Raw genomic sequence first — 21,126 nt, 5'->3', positions numbered from 1 at the left:
GAGGTGGTGAGGATTCTGGGTAAAGGTACTCTGGAATTGAACCCGGCACAGATTGAAAACCTGAGTTTGGAGGCTGTAGAGGGCGCCGTGGAGAATCTGAGCAACCTGACTGGATGGAGCAAAACTCAGCTACAAGCCTTCATCAAGAAGGCCAATGTAAGTGCTGAGGGGGGACCAATAATTGACTCTGACATTCCTTTGTAGACTCACCCTGACCTCTATTGTCTATTTTTTCTTAGATTGTAAGCTCTTGGGGGCCAGATCACATTTCTTTTGTGCTATAGATTGGTATAATTTATAATATAGAGACAAACAGAGTGATCTATCTGAACAGCGACAAACTCTGGATTTACAGATACCCAAATACACTATACTGTCAAAAGTATTGGGACACCTGCCTTTACACACACATGAAATTTAATGGCGTCCCAGTCTTAGTCCGTAGGGTTCAATATTGAGTTGGCCCACCCTTTGCAGCAATAACAACTTCAACTCTTCTGGGAAGGCTGTCCACGAGGTTTAGGAGTGTGTCTATGGGAATGTTTGACCATTCTTCCAGAAGTGCATTTGTGAGGTCAGGCACTGATGTTGGACAAGAAGGCCTGGCTCGCAGTCTCCACTCTAATGCATCCCAAAGGTGTTCTATCAGGTTGAGGTCAGGACTCTGTGCAGGCCAGTCAAGTTTCTCCACCCCAAACTTGCTCATCCATGTCTTTATGGACCTTGCTTTGTGCACTGGTGTGCAGTCATGTTGGAACAGGAAGGGGCCATCCCCAAACTGTTCCCACAAAGTTGGGAGCATGAAATTGTCCTAAATGTCTTGGTATGCTGACGCCTTAAAGTGTTATTAAACCTAAAATATTTTTTAACCTTAATGCATTGCTTGCATTAAGGTAAAAAACATTTTCGGTGTCCCTGTGCCCCCCCTGCCCTGTGTGAAGGGGAATAGAGGGGAGAAGAGATCAGCGCTGTGTAGGGCTGCATCTTTTCTCACCTTACTTCCTCTTTACACTGCATTCGAGCAGCAGCAGGAGCCATTGGCTTTTGCTGCTGTCAATCAGAGGAAGTGGAGGACAGGCCTAAGTCCTGCGGTGTAAATCTGTGGAGCGCGACTCTGTAGACACACAGCTAGGGAGTGCGGGGACTACCACTCCCCATAGCCAGCGGCTGGCTATGGTAGTCCCGCAGAAGAAAAGGAGGAGCCAAGATAGCCGCCGAGGACCCAAGAAGAGGTGGATTGGAGCCGCCCTGAGCACCAATACTACTACGCAGAGCAGGTAAGTATAACATGTTTGTTATTTTAATAAAATAAAAAAAAATGAGTTTAGTAACACTTTAGGAGTTCCCATCACTGGAACTAAGGGGCCAAGCCCAACCCCAGAAAAACAACCCCACACCATAATCCTCCCTCCACCAAATGATTTGGACCAGTGCACAAAGCAAGGTCCATAAAGACATGGATCGAGCGAGTTTGGGGTGGAGGAACGTGACTGGCCTACACAGAGTTCTGATCAGGCCTTCTTGTCCAACATCACTACCTGACCTCACAAATGCTCTTCTGGAAGAATGGTCAAACATTCCCATAGACACACTCCTAAAACTTGTGGACAGCCTTCCCAGAAGAGTTGAAGCTGTTATAGCTGCAAAGGGCGGGCCAACTCAATATTGAACCCTACGGACTAAGACTGGGATGCCATTTATGTGCGTGTAAAGGCAGGCGTCCCAATAGTTTTGACAATGTTAGTATATCTTCTAATCTAGAGCAATCTTTCTCAACTCCAGTCCTCAAGCACCCTCAACAAGTCATTTTTTCGGACTTACTATTATTTTGCACAGGTGGTTTGATCAGTTTTACTGCCTTACTAATGACCACAGCCGTTTCATCTGAGGGAAATCCTGAAAACATGACCTGTTGGGGTACTTGAGGACTGGAGTTGAGAAACTTTGTTCTAGAGATCAGATTATCCAATCAAGCATCAGTACATACTGCCAAGTCAAATCAGAATCGTTGTGCTATAAAGTGGTCCTTATTTGGTCACTCTGGCACTCATCCTGCCAGAATTTCCTCTAGAGAGCAGATTATCCAATCAAGCATCAGTACGACAGCTAAGCCCAACCAAACTGATGTGCTAAAGTAGTCCTTAAGTGGGTAATCCCAACACTTCTCCTACCTGGACATCCGCTGGGATACAGATGATCCTTTTAAACATACATATGCAACCACCTCCCCAGCCCAACCAGAAATGATGTCCTAAAGTTATCCTTAGTGGGTCACTCTGACACTCCTTTTACCAGGACATCCACTGGGGGGCAGATTATCCAATCAAGCACCAGCAAGTATCGCTAAGCCCAGCCAAAACTCTGGTGCTCCTTCTATCCAGACATCCTCTAGGAAGAAGATTATCCAATTAAATATCAGTATGCACCCCTCAGCCCATCCAGAATTGATGTTGCAAAGTGGTCCTTAGCGGATCACTCTGGCACTCTTTCCACCTGAATATCCGCTAAGCAGCAGATTATCCAGTCAGTCATTAACCACTTCAATACTGGCACTTTCATCCCCTTTCTGTCCAGGCCAGTTTTCAACTTTCAGTGCTGTCCCAGTTTGAATGACAATTGCGCGGTCATGCAACACTGTACACACATTCAATTTTACCATTTTTGTGAGACAGATAGAGTTTTCTTTCGGGGGTATTTAATCACCACTTTTTTTTGTTTTTGTTTTTTTTGCTAAAGTTTCTGTTATAACATTTTGCAAATAATTTATTTTTCTTCTTCACTGATGGGCACTGATGAGGCTGCACTAATGGGCGCTGAGAAGCTGCACTGATGTGCACTAATGAGGCTGCACTGATGGGCACTGAGAAGCTGCACTGATGACTGATGAGCTGCACTGATGTGTACTGAGAAGCTGCACTGCTGAGGCTGCACTGATGGGCACTGAGAAACTGCACTGATGGGCACTGATGAACCTGCACTAATGAGCCTGCACTGTTGAGGCTGCAGTGATGGGCACTGAGAAGCTGCACTGATGTGCACTCATGAAGAGACACCGATGTGCACTGTTAAGCTGCACTGATGTGCACTCATGAAGAGACACTGATGTGCACTGTTAAGCTGCACTGATGTGCATTGATGAGGCGGCACTGATGCACCCCCCAGCCCCCTCAATAACTGGTGTGCTAAAGTGGGTCACTTTGGCACTCCTGTACCCACAGGTTTGGTCAGAGGTGGATATGCAGTGACCCTCTCACCCATATAGCTACACACAAGGAAAGGTGTCATTCAACTTTTAAAAATAGGCATAAGCTTGTAGTCTAACCTGGGGAACAAAGATTCAAATAGCTAGAAAATAACCTGAGATAAAACACCCCCCCCCTCCAGGTGGAGAGGAACTCCTGTCCTATATGACCTCCTGAAACTTGTAGTTCCTCTATAGCTGGTTAGAAAGAGTTGTGTCCTCTGCGGTATAGGTTGGTGACATTCCCCTGTGTCACATTGGAATGTGGAGTGTCACATTCTGTACCGGGTGAAGTGACAGCTGGCGGCACAGTGAGAGGCACTCACCCGCCATCCAGACACGTGTATCATGTCAGAGTCGCCACGTCATCGAGAGCCCAACCATTCCCCATCACACCAGGACAGAGCGCCGGGGGGGCTCATACAGGGAATAGATCTTCTAGAATTCATCTGAACTTTAAAGAACACTTCATAAATAATACGACACAAAGATTACACTGAGGGTGATAATACCTATAGCAGTATATACTGTACCGTCATGTATATATTATACAATGGGATAACACAAGTCTTCTATTACACTGACTGTAACCCTAAAGAATCTTTACATTAACATACATACATTCATCCGAAATCCAGCTCATCCACAATGCTCCGTATATGTTTTATTTTGCTTTGTACACCGTGTTCTGTGAACGACGATTGCCTTACTTCTTCAGTTATCTCCATTTTAATGAGCAAATCACAATATTATCTAATACAACACATTACCAGAGCCATAGGATATACAGAATACATATGTATAAAATATCCCCATTCCTGGGAAGGAGAGTCATTAATGTGTACATAAAGACAGCCGTAATCCTAGAAAATAGGTCACCGATTCCAGAGAAAGCCGGCTGCTAAACTTTGTAATTATATAGGAATGTATAATACACCTACTGTATATATCAATATTTACAAAGCTAAACAAATAACATTTAACAAAAAAAAAAAACAATATACCAATAAATAAAACAATGCAACATTAAAATAAAACATATAAACCAGCTCTCTCCATCTGTCTCCTCACGCATTACCAACTTACTAGCAGACATATCAGCCTGGATGTCACATCACTTTCTCAAACTCAACCTATCCAAAACTGAGCTCATGATATTTCCTCCCTCAGGTGCCACTTCCCCTGATTTCCCTGTCAAGATCAACGGCTCAACTATCAACCCATCTCCCCACGCCAAGGTCCTAGGTCAGTGATGGCGAACCTTGGCACCCCAGATGTTTTGGAACTACATTTCCCATGATGCTCGGCTACAATGCAGAGTGCATGAGCATCATGGGAAATGTAGTTTCAAAACATCTGGGGTGCCAAGGTTCGCCATCACTGTCCTAGGTGTAATCCTGGACTCTGAACTAACCTTTCGACCCCACATTCTATCACTATCCAAAGCTTGTCGCCTTAGTCTTCGCAACATCTCCAAGATACGCCCCTTCCTAACCAATGACACCACAAAGCTTCTAATCCACTCCCTGGTCATCTCCCGCCTCGATTACTGCAACTCCCTCCTCATTGGTTTACCTCTAAATAGGCTATCCCCACTTCAGTCCATCATGAACGCTGCTGCCAGGCTCATCCACCACACAAACCGCTCAGCGTCTGCCACACTCCTCTGCCAATCCCTCCATTGGCTGCCACTCAGTCACCGAATTAAATTCAAGATACTAACTATAACTTACAAAGCCATCCACAACCTGGCCCCCAGCTACATCTTTAACCTAGTCACAAAATACCAACCTAATTGTTCTCTTCGCTCCTCCCAAGACCTCCTGCTCTCAAACTCCCTTGTCACCTCATCCCATGCTCGCCTTCAGGGCTTCTCCAGAGCCTCCCCCATCCTCTGGAATGCTCTACCCCAATCCGTCCAATTTTCTCCTACTTTATCCACTTTCAGACGATCCCTGAAAACTCATCTCTTCAGAGAAGCCTATCTGGCCCCCACCTAACAACTGTACATTTATATTCTCAATCAGCACATCACCCATAGTTATTACCTCTTGTATCTCTTGACCTTTCCTCTTAGATTGTAAGCTCTAAGGAGCAGGGCCCTCTGATTCCTACTGTATCAAATTGTATTGTATTTGTACTGTTTACCTTCAAGTTGTAAAGCGCTACGTAAACTGTTGGCTCTATATAAATACTGTATAATAATAATATAATATATTAATATGGTGTAAATATATATACTGTATATCAGGGGTAGACAACCTTTTGAACACAATGTGCTGAAAAATGTTTTCAAAGAAACTGAGCGTGCCGATTTTATAACAAAAAAATGTCAACTTCACACTCTCAATTACGAAAAGGATTTTATATAAAGTAAGTGCTGCAAACTACTATAGTAGTGAGAAGTTAACATCCTGCACTCTCACGCCTCAGATCAGCCCCAATTCCTGCAACTCCACACCTGGGATCACTGTCCCCCCTGCAAATCTGCCTCCAGCACTGTCCCCCTTGTACGTCTGCCCCACCACTGTACTACCCTGCACATCTGCCCCACCACTGTCCCACCACTGTACTACCCTACACATCTGTCCCACCACTGTACTACCCTACACATCTGTCCCACCACTGTACTACCCTGCACATCTGTCCCACCACTGTACTACCCTGCACATCTGTCCCACCACTGTACTACCCTACACATCTGTCCCACCACTGTACTACCCTGCACATCTGTCCCACCACTGTACTACCCTACACATCTGTCCCACCACTGTACTACCCTACACATCTGCCCCACCACTGTACTACCCTACACATCTGTCCCACCACTGTACTACCCTACACATCTGTCCCACCACTGTACTACCCTACACATCTGTCCCACCACTGTACTACCCTGCACATCTGCCCCACCACTGTCCCACCACTGTACTAACCTACACATCTGACCCACAACTGTAACCCCCTGCTCATCTGTCCCACCACTGTACTGTACCTTTGCACAGTGAGAGGCACTCACCCGCCATCCAGACACGTATATCATGTCATAGTCGCCACGTCATCGAGAGCCCAACCATTCCCCATCACACCAGGACAGAGCGCCGGGGGGGCCATACAAAGGGAATAGATCTCCTATAATTCATCTGAACTTTAAAGAGCGCTTCATAAATAATACGACACAAAGATTACACTGAGGGTGATAATACCTATAGCAGTATACTGCCCTGATTGGCACTGATGTGCACTGATGAGGCTGCACTGATGAGGCTGCACTGATAAGTTGCAATGATGAGGTTGCACTGATGTTCACAGATGAGGATACACTGATGTGCACTGATGTGCACTAATGAGGCTAAAAATAGGCATAAGCTTGTAGTCTAACCTGGGGAACAAAGATTCAATGGAGAGGAACTCCTGTCCTATATGACCTCCTGAAACTTGTAGTTCCTCTATAGCTGGTTAGAAAGAGTTGTGTCCTCTGCGGTATAGGTTGGTGACATTCCCCTGTGTCACATTGGAATGTGGAGTGTCACATTCTGTACCGGGTGAAGTGACAGCTGGCGGCACAGTGAGAGGCACTCACCCGCCATCCAGACACGTGTATCATGTCAGAGTCGCCACGTCATCAAGAGCCCAACCATTCCCCATCACACCAGGACAGAGCGCCGGGGGGGCTCATACAGGGAATAGATCTTCTAGAATTCATCTGAACTTTAAAGAACACTTTATAAATAATACGACACAAAGATTACACCGAGGGTGATAATTCCTATAGCAGTATATATTGTACCGTCATGTATATATTATACAATGGGATAACACAAGTCTTCTATTACACTGACTGTAACCCTGAAGAATCTTTACATTAACATACATACATTCATCTGAAATCCAGCTCATCTACAATGCTCCGTATATGTTTTATTTCGCTTTGTACACCGTGTTCTGTGAACGACGATGGCCTTGCTTCTTCAGTTATCTCCATTTTAATGTGCAAATCACAATATTATCTAATACAACACATTACCAGAGCCATAGGATATACAGAATACATATGTATAAAATATCCCCATTCCTGGGAAGGAGAGTCATTAATGTGTACATAAAGACAGCCGTAATCCTAGAAAATAGGTCACCGATTCCAGAGAAAGCCGGCTGCTAAACTTTGTAATTATATAGGAATGTATAATACACCTACTGTATATATCAATATTTACAAAGCTAAACAAATAACATTTAACAAAGAAAAAAACAATATACCAATAAATAAAACAATGCAACATTAGAAAAAAACATATAAGGTGTAAATATTTATACTGTTTATCAGGGGTAGACAACCTTTTGAGCACAGTTACCGAAAAATGTTTTCAAAGAAATTGAGTGTGCCGATTTTTATAACAAAAAAATGTCAACTTCACATTCTCAACCACGAAAAGGATTTTTTATAAAGTAAATGCTGTAAACTACTTTAGTAGTGAGAAATTAACATCCTGCACTCTCACGCCTCAGATCAGCCCCAATTCCTGCACCTCCACACCTCAGATCACTGTCCCACCACTGTTCCCCCCCTGCTCATCTGCCCCACCACTGTACCCCCTGTACATCTGCCCCACCACTGTACCCCCCTGCACATCTGCCCCACCACTGTACCCCCTGTACATCTGCGTCACCACTGCTCCACCATGCTCTTTTATCCCACCACTCTAACCCCCCCTGCTCATCTGCCCAACCAATGTTCCCCCTTTCTCATCTGTTCCACCACTGTACATCTGCTCCACCACTGTACCCCCCTGCTCATCTGCCCCACCACTGAACACCCTGCTCGTCTGCTCCACCACTGTAACCACCCTGCTAATCTGCCCCACCACTGTATCACCCTGCTAATCTGCCCCACCAATGTACCCCCTTTCTCATCTGCCCCACCACTGTAACCCCCTGCACATCTTCCCCACCTCTGTACCCCCTGCTTATCTGCCCCACCACTGTAACCCCCTGTACATCTGCCCCACCACTGTTCTACCATGCTCTTTTGTCCCACCACTGTAACCCCCTGTACATCTGCCCCACCACTGAACCATCTTCTCATCTGTCCCACCACTGTAACCCTATTTCTCATCTGCCCCATGACAGTACCTCCTGCACATCTGTCCCACCTCTGTTCCCCCTGCTCTCCTGCCCCACCACTGTAACCCCTTGCTCATCTGCCCCACCAATACACCTCCTTTCACATCTGTCCCACCAATACACCTCCTTTCACATCTGCCTCACTGCTCTACCCCCCCTGCTTTTCTGCCCCAAAACTAAACCCCCTGCTCATCTGGCCCATCAGTGTACCCCCCTGCTCTTTTGTCCCACTACTGAACTCCCTTCTCATCTCTTCCACCACTGTACCTCCCTGCTCATCTGCCCCACCGCTGTACCCTCTTCTCATCTATGATATGCGTGATATACAGAGTGGTGAAAGGAAGCAGAGATGAGACACATCTACCTGTCCTGGCACACTCATCCTGCTGATCCACCTCTCGCATCCAGCCCACATGCTTGTATGTGATGTGTGTGATGTGTGGGATGTATGGGATGTATGGAAGGAATGTCAGAAACAAGCATCTGAATTGGATGCGCAATGATGAGCTCAGGTCAGGGGCATTTTCTGAAAGCAGTGGGCCTGTGTGCAAGATCATAAGTTGGGCCCCCGCAGCTGAGAAAAAGTGGTTGGGTGTGATTTTCATTGCACTGAATTATGGCTGTGGCTTAAAGGGACAAAGAGTGCAGAGGGGTTCAGTAGTAAGTAAAGGTTCAGGAATAATGTCAACAAAATTCCCAGAAGCTCAACAGTAATTCCACAAACTGTCACCTGATTGGGGTTTTCTCAATCACAGTGAAATCCCTTCTTTCTGAGATTGGTAGTGGCAACCAAGCGAGTCATCTTCCTCCAGATGGTGGGTGGGGCTAGCAGGACTGTGATTGGCTTTAGCAGTGGCCAATGACAGTCCTCCTTCTCCTGGAAACAGGGACCCTCCCGTCCAGCAGACCTGCACCCAATCTCTTCCCCATCACAAAAGCTGACAATCGCAGCTACAGCAAAGTTAGAGAACCAAACAATGTTTCTCATCTTTTACAATGTGGGGGCGCAGTGCCTTTCCCCTCAGTGCAGGTGCGGCGTAGGGAATTCTGAAATTGGAATGCATTAGTGTCTCAAAGACACTTCCCTGTGCTACTCCGCCGATGGGGTGGGAGTCGAGTGCCGACAAAAGAGGCTTTGCGTGCCGCTTGTGGCGCCAGTGCCAGGGGTTGCCTACCCCTGCTGTATATACACATAGTACTGTGCAAAGTTTTAGGCAGGTATGAAAAAATGTTGTAAATGAAGAACGCTTTCAGAAATAGAAGTGTTAAAAGTTTATTTTTATCAATTAACAAAATGGAAAGTAAATGAACAGAAGAGAAATCCAAATCAAATCAATATTTGGTGTGACCACCCTTTGCCTTCAAACCAGCATCAATTCTTCTAGGTACACTTGCACATAGTTTTTGAAGGAACTCGGCAGGTCGGTTGTTCCCAACATCTTGGAGAACTAACCACAGATCATCTGTGGATGTAGGCTGCCTCAGATCCTTCTCTTTATGTAATCCCAGACAGACGCCATGATGATGAGATCAGGGCTCTGTGGGGGCTAAACCATTACTTCCAGGACTCCTTGTTCTTCTTTACATTGAAGATAGTTCCTAAAGATCCCAGAGACTATCCATGTCACCTTTTGGGAGAGCTCACTCCAGTTTGTGGACTCAGGTTTACCTTTGCAAGGGGTCCCCTGAGTTGTAGTTCGCTAGTTACCGAATACAAGAGGGTGGCTGCATCCTGAAGAGGCAGCACAGCTAGAGGTGTCCTCCATTATATTTTATGTTTGGAGTACCCTAAGTCTCCCCCGTACCCTACCCAAGTTATATCGCCAAATAAACTACAAAAAAACATGCACTGCCTGCTTTCTCAGCGGAGTGACTGTGAACTGCGCTGTGTCTGGCTGCTATGTGCCTCGCAGGGAATGGAACCTGGGATAAATCAGCCAGCATGGTCTGAAGTCTGTGCTACACATATGTGTGCCTGCAGCAGCCGGCAGGTGAGGAGAGGATGGAAGCCAGCAGAACTCTGGGGGGGGGGGGGCACACAGGAGAAGTTGGCTTTCAACGGCTACAGATAGACACACACAGACACCTAAGATATTGGTTCCTGTAATTTGCCCCCCCCCCCCCCCCCAGGTGATGCACGATCATCCTCTCTAATTCCACCTACTGGCCTGGGCCTGTACAGGAGGACTGATGCTACCCCCCTTATCAGTGGCCTTGGCATCAGGGCCTGATCCAGTTAAAGTTAATTTTTTCACCCCTTCAATGTCACAACTCCACCCCCCAACTTTCACACAGTTCTAACTCCTCAACTCTCACACAGCTCCACCCCTTCAATGTGACACAGCTCCACCTCCTCAGTGTGACACAACTCCACCCACTCAGTGTGACACAACTCCACCCCCTCAATGTGACACAGCTCCACCCCCTCAATGTGACACAGCTCCACCCCCTCAATGTGACACAGCTCCACCCCCTCAATGTGACACAGCTCCACCCCTCAATGTGACACAGCTCCACCCCCTCAATGTGACACGGCTCCACCCCCTCAATGTGACAGAGCTCCACCCACTCAATGTGACACAGATCCACCCCCTCAATGTGACACAGCTCCACTCCATGATTACATGCTACATTAAATGTAACGTTGGGTTAGAATTCAATATCATGACCAGTAATGAGCATTTCAGTGAAATATATCAGTCAATAATTACAGTATGGTGATATTAAGGTTATATGTGTTTTTTAATGGCACAATGGGCTGTAAATGCCTCTGGAGGGTAGATTACAACAGGCTAGATTTACACCTCTGAGCACATTGTTACATAGGTTAATATTTTTTTTCTTGTTTCATAGGTATTTTATTGAGTAAACAAAAGTAAATAACAGCATCACTGTTCACAAATATTGGGGAATATACTGTATATAAAAGTTAAAAAAAAATTTAAAAAGTGAATAGAGCAAATAAATGGAGTACAGTGTTCCTGAAGGCAGGAGTAATAACACATATACAGTAAGCTAGAAAAGTAAGCATAATATAGGGCAACAAAAACAATGAGACAATTAAAGGGAAAAACTGGAGAAAGAGAAGAGGAGGAGGGGAAGGGGAAACGGAAGAAGAGAAAATAAAAGGGGTGGGGGGGTGGGGTAAAATGAAGGAAAGGGGAAGAGGGGTAGTGGATGCCTGAGCACCCAATCTCCTACCCCCTTCATTATGCAAGACCATCTTTTGCGTTCCTGTTTAAAAACTTACTTGGCTGACATCCCTTCTGGCTCCAGATCCTGCTTGCTGTTCCAATACACTGATCCCTGGCCTTCTGGCTTGGCTGACTATTCGTTCCGGTTACCGAACTCTGGCTATGTTTTGACTACATTTGTTCTATTTACTTTTATTATTAAACACGTGTGATTTAACTGTACTTCTGTCTCGGCCTGATTTCATGGTTTCTGACAGTTTTTTATTTGATGTTTTCATGTTAAAAAAAAGAAATGATATACATAAAGGATTACACAAATACACAAAACTTGATCATATACACAACTAAGTAAAGAATACAAAAACACTTTGCAGAGCTGTCCCTGGGCTAGGTCTGGGAACCTTCCCACGGACTTTAGCAGCTTACAGTCAGGATGTCGTGACAGCAGTTTTGCATATGTCATTTTTTTTTGGCAGGTGACTGATCAGAGGATCCTCCAAATGGTTTCTCAGATTGGTGGGTTGTTGGTGGAGAAGCTCTAGGTTGTGAGCAGGAGTGTAGTGCTGCGTTTTTGTGGTTTCTTTCCTCTTACTTTTTTTTGTATAGCCCTTTAAATTTATTGCTTTTACCAAGTTTTCGTTGTTTTAATTAATGTTTATATCTAGCCCACACACACACGCATACACACACACACACACACACACACACACCCTCCAAACTGCATCAAATAGTGGGTGTGGTCAAATTTCACTAACAGTTAGGATCTTAACTGCTTGTTGACCACCGCACACAGATGTACATCGGCAGAATGGCACAGGCAGGCAAATGGGCGTACAGGTACATCCCTTTAAATTTGCCACCTATGTAAACAAGGCATTTCCCCGTTCTGCCTTGTGTTATGACAGAGATCCACTGCTCCCTGTGATCGGGAGCAGTGATCGCTGTCATTACCTAGGTAGCCCACTCCCTCCCACAGTTAGAATCACTCCCTAGGACACACTTAACCCCTTCATCGCCCCCTAGTGGTTAACCCCTTCCCTGCCAGTGTAATTTACACAGTAATCAGTGCATTTTTATAGCACTGTTCTCTGTATAAATGACAATGGTCCCAAAATAGTGTCAAAAGTGTCCAATGCGTCCGCCATAATGTCGCAGTCACAATAAAAATCGCAGATCGCCGCCATTACTAATAAAAAAAAAAAATTATAATAAAAATGCCATAAATCTATCCCCTATTTTGTAGACTATAACGTTTGCGCAAACCAATTAATATACGCTTATTGCGATTTTTTTTACCAAAAATATGTGGAAGAATACATATCGGCCTAAACTGAGGAAAAAATTTGTTTTTTTTATATATTTTTAGGGGATATTTGTTATAGCAACAAGTAAAAAATATTGCTTTTTTTTCAAAATTGAGGCTCTTTTTTTGTTTATAGCGCAAAAATAAAAACCGCAGAGGTGATCAAATACCACCAAAAGAAAGCTCTATTTGTGGGGGGGGGGGGGGGGACGTCAACTTTGTTTGGGTACAACGTCACACGACTCGCAAAAAAATGGCCCAGTCATTCTGCAGCCAAATCTTCTGGGGCTGAAGTGGTTAAAGGGGGACTAAAAGCAAGAAGGGCATTAAGTACCAAGTGCAGAGTTGGGGGGGGGGGGGTGTTATGCAGAGTTCAGGGGTGTGCTACGTGCAGAGTTGGAGGGTATACTATGTACATAGCGTACAGTTCAGAGGGGTGCTGCATACAGAGTGAAGAGTTCAGATTTCTTCCACAGCTGCTTACCCCTGTATCCCCCATCCACATCTCACTTTACCCCATCTTCAGCTCTGACCTCTGCATGCAACACCTTCTTTAGTGCCCCCTTCTTACCCCCCCCCCCTCAACCCCCTCCCTCCTTAAAAGCTCCACCATCTTCCATGTCTTACTTTTTTTGCTTTATTAAGCTGAAGCACCCAGCCGACTCCAGTACCTCCCTGCATACTGCAGGTGGCTCCGCCTCTCTCACTTTCAGGGAGATCATCCAATAGGAGTGTTGGCATCCACACCACACCCTGGGCACCTGCATCTCTCTTGTCCCCATCCTGTACTCAGAGGGAGCCGCTCGGGAGATCAGATCTGTGGGAGCCGCTGGGAGATGAGCTGTCACTTGTAAACACAGAAGCCGTTCTGTGCTTATAAATGATAGTGGTGAGCAGAGAGCAGATAGCCTGAGCCAGAGTTCCACCAAGTTCCAGCTGAATAAAAGCCCTGTATATAATAATAGACAGATTATTATCTTCCGTTTTTTTGGCTAGCAATTTTAGCCCTCCTCCCCAAATTGTTACTAAATGTAAAAAAAAATATAGAAAATTGTTAACTTGGATCAATAAAAATTTAAAGTGAACCTATGGCCAGGCTTTGAACATTCATTCAGGTATTTACATATTCTGAGCAAACAATAAAATTACTTTTTAACAAGCCCCCATTCACTGCTGTAACCACTGTGAAAAAAAAAATGACTCTTCAAATTTGAGAACAGAGGAGAGTTCTCTCCCGTTATTTTTTATGGGAGCACAGACTTTGCAGCCTTCTAATGTTAACAAATCGCTGTTGCAGTGCTTTCATTGTGGCATTTGAGGATGAATTACTCCACAAAGCCAGCTAAAGAGGCCAGGAAGAGCATGTTTTAAAGCTCATTTACTGCTTGTTAAGAATATTAAATGTTTTAATGTGTACCTGTACTGTATCCAGATTATGGACAATAAAGCATTTCAATTCTATTCTTAAAGCAAAGTGGAACTCCAGTAATTGCAGCACTTTTAAAAATCTGCTGGCTTATCTGCCAACGAGGTATATGCCAGTTCGTGGCTTATCTATTTTATGCAATATTTACATTTTTGCTGAGCGTCAGGAGTACAGTTGTCGCTATACTCCCGGCACTCTGATAGGAGGGATATGCTTTGCTACACTGCAGTCGCTCTTCCTGCCTATACCCTCCTCTGTTTATTTATGGAATACTTTGTATTTGGTGATTGTGCTTACATAATACAAATCCTTCCATGACTGAGCAGGAGGAGAGGAGGGGTGGGCAGAGTGTCTGCAGTAAAACCTTGGACAGAGGGGTGGCTGTGGACATGGTATACTTGGATTTTTCAAAAGCGTTTGACACAGTTCCCCACACACGGCTCATGTGTAAGGTAAAGTCTATAGCTTGGAAATATCAGTTTGTAAATGGATAGAAAACTGGCTAAAAGACAGAATTCAGAGAGTAGTGGTTAATGATTCTAAGGCCCCTTTTACACTGGGGCGGTGCGGGCACAGGTGGTAAAACGGCGCTATTTTTAGCACCGCTTTACTGCCGTTTTAGCTGCGCTATTCGGCCGCTAGTGGGGCGGTTTTCACCCCCGCTAGGGGCCGAAAAAGGGTTAAGACCGCCCGCAAAGCTGCTGCTTGCAGGAGTTTTTTTTTAAGTCCTGCAAGCACACCGCTGGGCTTTCACACTGGAGACACAGGAGAGGCGCTTTACAGGCGCTATGCAGGCAATGGCGTCCCTGGGGGGGGCCAGAGGGCGCCCTGACCCCCCCCCCCCAACATTATGCTGTGCCCCACCATGTCCCCCCCCCCCAATTTAAAAAAAAAAACTTTTTTTTTTACAAAAAATCAATGTCTAAGAGGGAGAGAGTCCCCAGTCAGCTCCTGCGGGTGATTCCACCCCCCTCCCTCTCCTCGCTGACACTGCATAATGCGAGCGCTCACACAACCATGGCCGCCCAATCTGCTCCTTCCCCTGCATCCTCATTGGCAGGGAGAAGAGCGAGTTGCAGGAAGGACTCCACCGGGACTCTCAGTTACTGAAAAAACAGACTGATTTCTCCCGTCCTTAGGACAGGAGAACCAGCCTGTAAATTCCAAGAGATGCCAGACTAGCGCTGTCAATAGCAGGGGCAGGACAGCAAGAGGAGGCTGGGGAACCCCACAGTGGCAGAACATCAGGACCCGGTGGCAAGACAACCTTTGCAACCCTGATAGTTCTCCCACTGCTTTGGACCCTTATATTTTCTTGGTATGCTGGTGACATATATCTCTTGTTTTCTGCCACCCTGGGGGGGCCCCAATACAGTAGGAATAGAGCTCACTGCAGAACATGTGAAAGGGCCGTTGTGGGGTCATAGTAAAGGGCCCCAGGATATATATATATATATATATATATATATATATATATATATATATATATATATATATATATACATATATATATATATATATATATATATATATATATATATATATATATATATATATATATATATATATATGTATAGATAGATATAGATATATATAATTGCATTTTATAGTTGCCCCCTACTTTTGTCCCTGTCCCCCCATGTGCCCCCCTAAATATGAAAGCTGGAGATGCCACTGTATGCAGGCACTATTTTTAGCACTGTAGCGCCTGCAAAGCGCCCTAGTGTGAAATGGGTCTTACTCTGAATGGTCTAGGTTTATCAGTGGTGTACTCCAAGGTTCAGTGCTAGGACCCTTACTTTTTAATTACCTTTATAAATGATATTGGGTCTGGGATTAAAAGTACCATTTCAGTTTTTGCAGATGACACCAAGATATGCAGTGGAATAACGTCCTTACAGGATGTCTCCAATTTACAAGCCAATCTCAATGCACTGTCTAATTGGGCGACTATGTGGCAGATGAGGTTTAATGTTGATAAATGTAAAGTTATATACTTAGGGGCTAAGAATAAGCATGCATCATACGTCCTGGGGGGGTACAACTGGGGGAATCAGTGGTGGAGAAGGATCTGGGGGTTTTGGTAGATCATAAGCTCAATAATAACATACAATGCCAAGCTGCGGTTTCCAAAGCGAGCAAAGACCTTATTTGTATTAAAAGAGGTATGGACTTCAGAGAGAGAGATATCATTTTGCCCCCCTGTACAAATCAATAGTAAGACCTCATCTGGAATATGCAGTTCAGTTTTGAGCACCAGTTCTCAAAAAGGATATCGGGGAACTGGAGAAAGTGCAGAGAAGGGCAACCAAACTGATAAGAGGCATGGAGGAGCTCAGCTATGAGGAAAGATTATGCCGCGTACACACGAGCGGACATTACGGCGGACTTTGCCCGGCGGACTGGATTTCGTCGGACAATTCGATGTGTGTGGGCTCCAGCGGACTTTGTTTTCTCAAAAGTTGGACGGACTTAGATTTGAAACTTGTTTAAAATTTATCCGTTGAAATCGAGTCCGGTCGAAAAGTCCGCCGTCTGTATGCTAGTTCGACGGACAAAAAGCCATGCTAGGGCAGCTATTGGCTACTGGCTATGAACTTCCTTGTTTTAGTCCGGTCGTACGTCATCACGTACGAATTCGACGGACTTTGGTGGATTGTGTGTAGGCAAGTCCGTTCATTCAGAAAGTCCGTCGGAAAGTACATCGAAAAGTCCGCCGGGCAAAGTCCGCCGTAATGTCCGCTCGTGTGTACGCGGCATTAGAGGAACGGAATTTATTCTCTCTTGAGAAGAGGAAATTAAGGGGGGATATGTACAAAAATATAAGGGGTCCATATAGTGAACTATAATGTTTGGGGGTTATAAGTAATTTTATAGCAAAAAAAAATGATTTTAACTTTAAACAACAAGTTTGAAAAATAGGCCTGGTCCTTAAGTGGTCAAAAATACAAAACAAATCTTGCCTTTAATAATGCTTTTTTAAAGAAAAATAAAAAATGGGGGAGAAGGCAGGGCAATATAAGAATGAGCTTCGGGTGAAGGTCCACGCTAAGATGATGTTAATACTTTAATGTTCATAACCTGGCCCCAGGTTCACTTTAAAGCAGAGTTCTACGCAATTTCCAAAATTCACCTTATTACCAAGCTGGCATAACATACACCATTGTCAAATGGCAATAATTTTTTTTTTCCTAAGGGTTACCTTTTTAGGCTTTATTTCTGTGGCGTTTCCTGTGTCAGCCACCCGTGGGTATCGCCGTCATATCCGGCGGAGCATTGTCTCCTGGGGCGGGGCACTGTCTCCTAGGAGCTATGAATCAATCTTCCCCGGAGCCAGTGTGGCTAGCCGCCGCTAATTATCGCGATCTTCCGAAACCGGAAGTGACGCGATGACGCCAGCACGTCTTGGAGGCGTTTATTAAACCTCCATTTTGTTTATCTTCGTTGCCATCACAGCGGGGCGGGCACTTCCAATGACTCTGCTCATTGTGATGGCAACATCGGAAGCTTATGGCACTGCGACGTGTACATAATGCGCATGCGCGGGAATGGACGGTGCATGCCTGGTAGCTCAGCATCACCGTATCCCGGAACTGTCTGCTTGTGGGCTTCACATGCCCACAGGCAAGATGACAACTGCCAGGAACACATTATATACGTTTTTTTTATATACGAAATCGGACATCAGGGGGTAATTTGGAAAAAAACAAGTGAGTAGTACATTTACATTATATGAACTTAGGAATTTAGAAAAAAAAAAAAATTATTTGACGTTGGAACTCCGCTTTAAGTGACTACAATAAGAAATGGCACTATTGCCAATATTCGACACTTATAGCAAAGGTTAGAGCAATTACATGTTCAGTTACAATACAGACTGCCATGAATCATTCGGTGGTCATCATCATCCTTCAGCCAGACATTCTGCACAGTCAGACGAAAATGTGCTGACATGACACCCCTATATAACCCCCACGCCTCATCAGGAGTGCCTGGCAGAGGAAGGGTTAACACCACCCCGGAAAGGCGAATGGCGCGGCTGAGAGCAGGCGACCCGTAGGCTGTTGTCTCTAACGTTCACCGTTATCAATTAGAGAGGTCCGTCTGGAGACGGGGACGCGTTTAGTGGCAAAACTCCAAATCCGTGTTGCGGATTTAATGATAAATTTAGCGGCATGAAAACAGCAACGGTGTCAGCACTGTATCTCCACACTGACATTAATGATATCATCAGCTTATTACATTATCTGCTAATGTACAGCGTGATGTATGGAGGGGAGCGCACCTGTCAGCCGGGAATCACATTATCAATCCATCATCCCTAATAAACTATTTATATACAGGAGGATATTGAGTTCCTTGGCTGCTCTCAACGTCCTTATTGTCTGTTGTCTTCTGTTACTGGATGTGGATGGTCGGTGGTTGTAACCTGCCTGTCCTGGCCATGGGGGGACAGGTGAGAGATGGAGACCTAAAAATACATGATATTTCATGGAAGAAAACCACCAATTAATACCCACAGAATCCTTCCTGAGTCTGTACAGGAATCCTCAGGTGGGTTCATGGAGACGGCTAACAATACATCTGACAATGGCCCACCACTGTCACCAATTAGCAGCAGAATGTTACAAATATTTTATACCTAATTATGAAGTTTATTTAGTTCTGGCATCTCCATTGGATTGCTGCAAACACCACAACTAAGCTGCAATATTAATTACTCATTTAGAAGAATGCAGTAGTGGCGTTATGTAAACCCAATTGCTAAAGTCTCATAGAAGCTTTGCAATGTTAATGTTAAATTAAAAAATAATTTTCAGTATTTTTAAATTTGCAGTTTTCATTAAAACTGCTGAAAGTTCTTTGTTCATGCACTTCCTGTCATAGGGTGACAACGCTCTGTCTAGGGTTGCCACCTGTCCAGGATTACATAGTAGGTGAGGTTGAAAAAAAAGACACAAATTCATCAAGTCCAACCTATGTGGATTCATCCGGACATTCCAGGTTTTAAATTATGTGTTCAGTCCGCCTGAAACCCGGACACATTATTCAGACCGGACTGTGATTCCCCAAGTAACCGAGATAGTCATACAAAAATCTGTTGCCATTCGGGAGCTCTGGGTGGCTGTCTGGGGGCAGGTTCCACACCACTGAAGGGTGGGGCGATGATGTCAGCAAGAGCAATTTGGCTACACCCGCTGTTCACGGCGGCGCAATATGAGCGCTGCATTATTACTTTCCTTGGGGCACCTAAAGATGTCCCAGGTCTTTTATAATCCTATAATGTTTACTATTAAAAAAAAAAAAAAAATTGCCCCATGCCGCTAAAGTGTTCAAGTTTGGCTTGAAGAAAATGTGGCAACCCTAACGCTGTCCCTGTCTCCCAATTGTGTTCTTGTGTTGGCACCCTGTCACACAGACTGCCAATAAAGACTACAAGTGACTCTTTCATTACACAGGCATGATCCACTGTTTGTCACCTTTAGGAAACATGCCTTGAGAAATGGCATGCAACCATCACTGGAGTGTATGTAGAGAGGAAGAGGCTGCAAGAAGGCAGCAGGAGATCAACCGTATCAATGCATGTTCAAATTCACATCAATGCACACACATTTTGTGCACACATATTGTGAATGGGCTCCTAATAAGACCCTTTCGCCAGGCCATGCATTTCAAAAACAAGCTTCCTATAAGATTATATTTGCATTTTATGTATTTAACCACCTCCCTCCCACGCTATAACCTAAAGACGGCTACAGCGTGGGCTCACATTGCTGGTAGGGCATCTATGGACGTCCTACCGTGATCGTGTTTCCCACGCGCCCCCAGCACGGATCTGTGATTGCTGTGTCCTTTTGGACACAGCTGATAACAGATCGTGCTAAAGAGCCAATCACAGTGGCAGCCGTGTCCAATCACAGCTGACCGGACGGACCGAATCTGGCGGACAATCCGACTGTGTGTGGGCTTCATTGGACCTTCAGCGGACTGTTTCTGTCGAAAATCTGACAGACTTTAGATTTGGAACATGTTTCAAATCTATACGTCGGAATTCTGCCGGACCCAGTTCCTATCGAGAAATCCGCTCGTCTGTATACTAGTCCGACGGATGAAAACTGACGCTAGGCAGCTATTGGCTACTGGCTATGAACTTCCTTATATTAGTCCGGTCGTACGTCATCACGTACAAATCTGGCGGATTTTGGTGTGATCGTGTGTAGGCAAGTCCGTTCATTTGAAAGTCCGTCGGAAGTCTGTCAAAAGTCCGTCAAAAGTCCGTTGGAAAGACCTTTGTTGCCGAAAATTCCGCCCGTGTGTACACAGCATAAGAAAAAAAAATGTATTTTTAAATTGTCGATTGTTTTAATTTGTTTAGCAAAAAAGAAAAAACACAGGGGTGATTAAGACCCCTTTCACACTGGGGCACTTTTCAGGCATTTTAGCGCTAAAAATAGCACCTGTAAAGCACCTGAAAAACACCTCTCAAGCCACCCCAGTGTGAAAGCCTGAGTGCTATCACACTGGAGCGGTGCACTTGCAGGACAGGAAAAAAAGTCCTGCAAGCAGCATCTTTGGAGCAGTGGGGGAGCAGTGTGTACACCGCATCTTCCATCGCCGGTGCCTAATGAAATGAATGGGCAGCGCTGCCGAAGCGCCTGCAAAGCGATTTGGCAGCGCCGCAACACGGACACTATTAACCCTTTCTTTGGCCGCTAGCGGGGGTTAAAAGTGCCCTGCTAACAGCTGAATAGCGCCCCTATAACAGCGGTAAAGCGCCGATAAAACTAGCGGCGCTTTACCTCTAACACCCCGAAACTGCCCCATTGTGAAAGGGGTC

This window comes from Aquarana catesbeiana, linkage group LG10 (assembly GCF_042186555.1).
Source record: "Aquarana catesbeiana isolate 2022-GZ linkage group LG10, ASM4218655v1, whole genome shotgun sequence".
Taxonomy (NCBI): domain Eukaryota; kingdom Metazoa; phylum Chordata; class Amphibia; order Anura; family Ranidae; genus Aquarana; species Aquarana catesbeiana.
Note: the sequence above shows the minus strand (reverse complement) of the source record.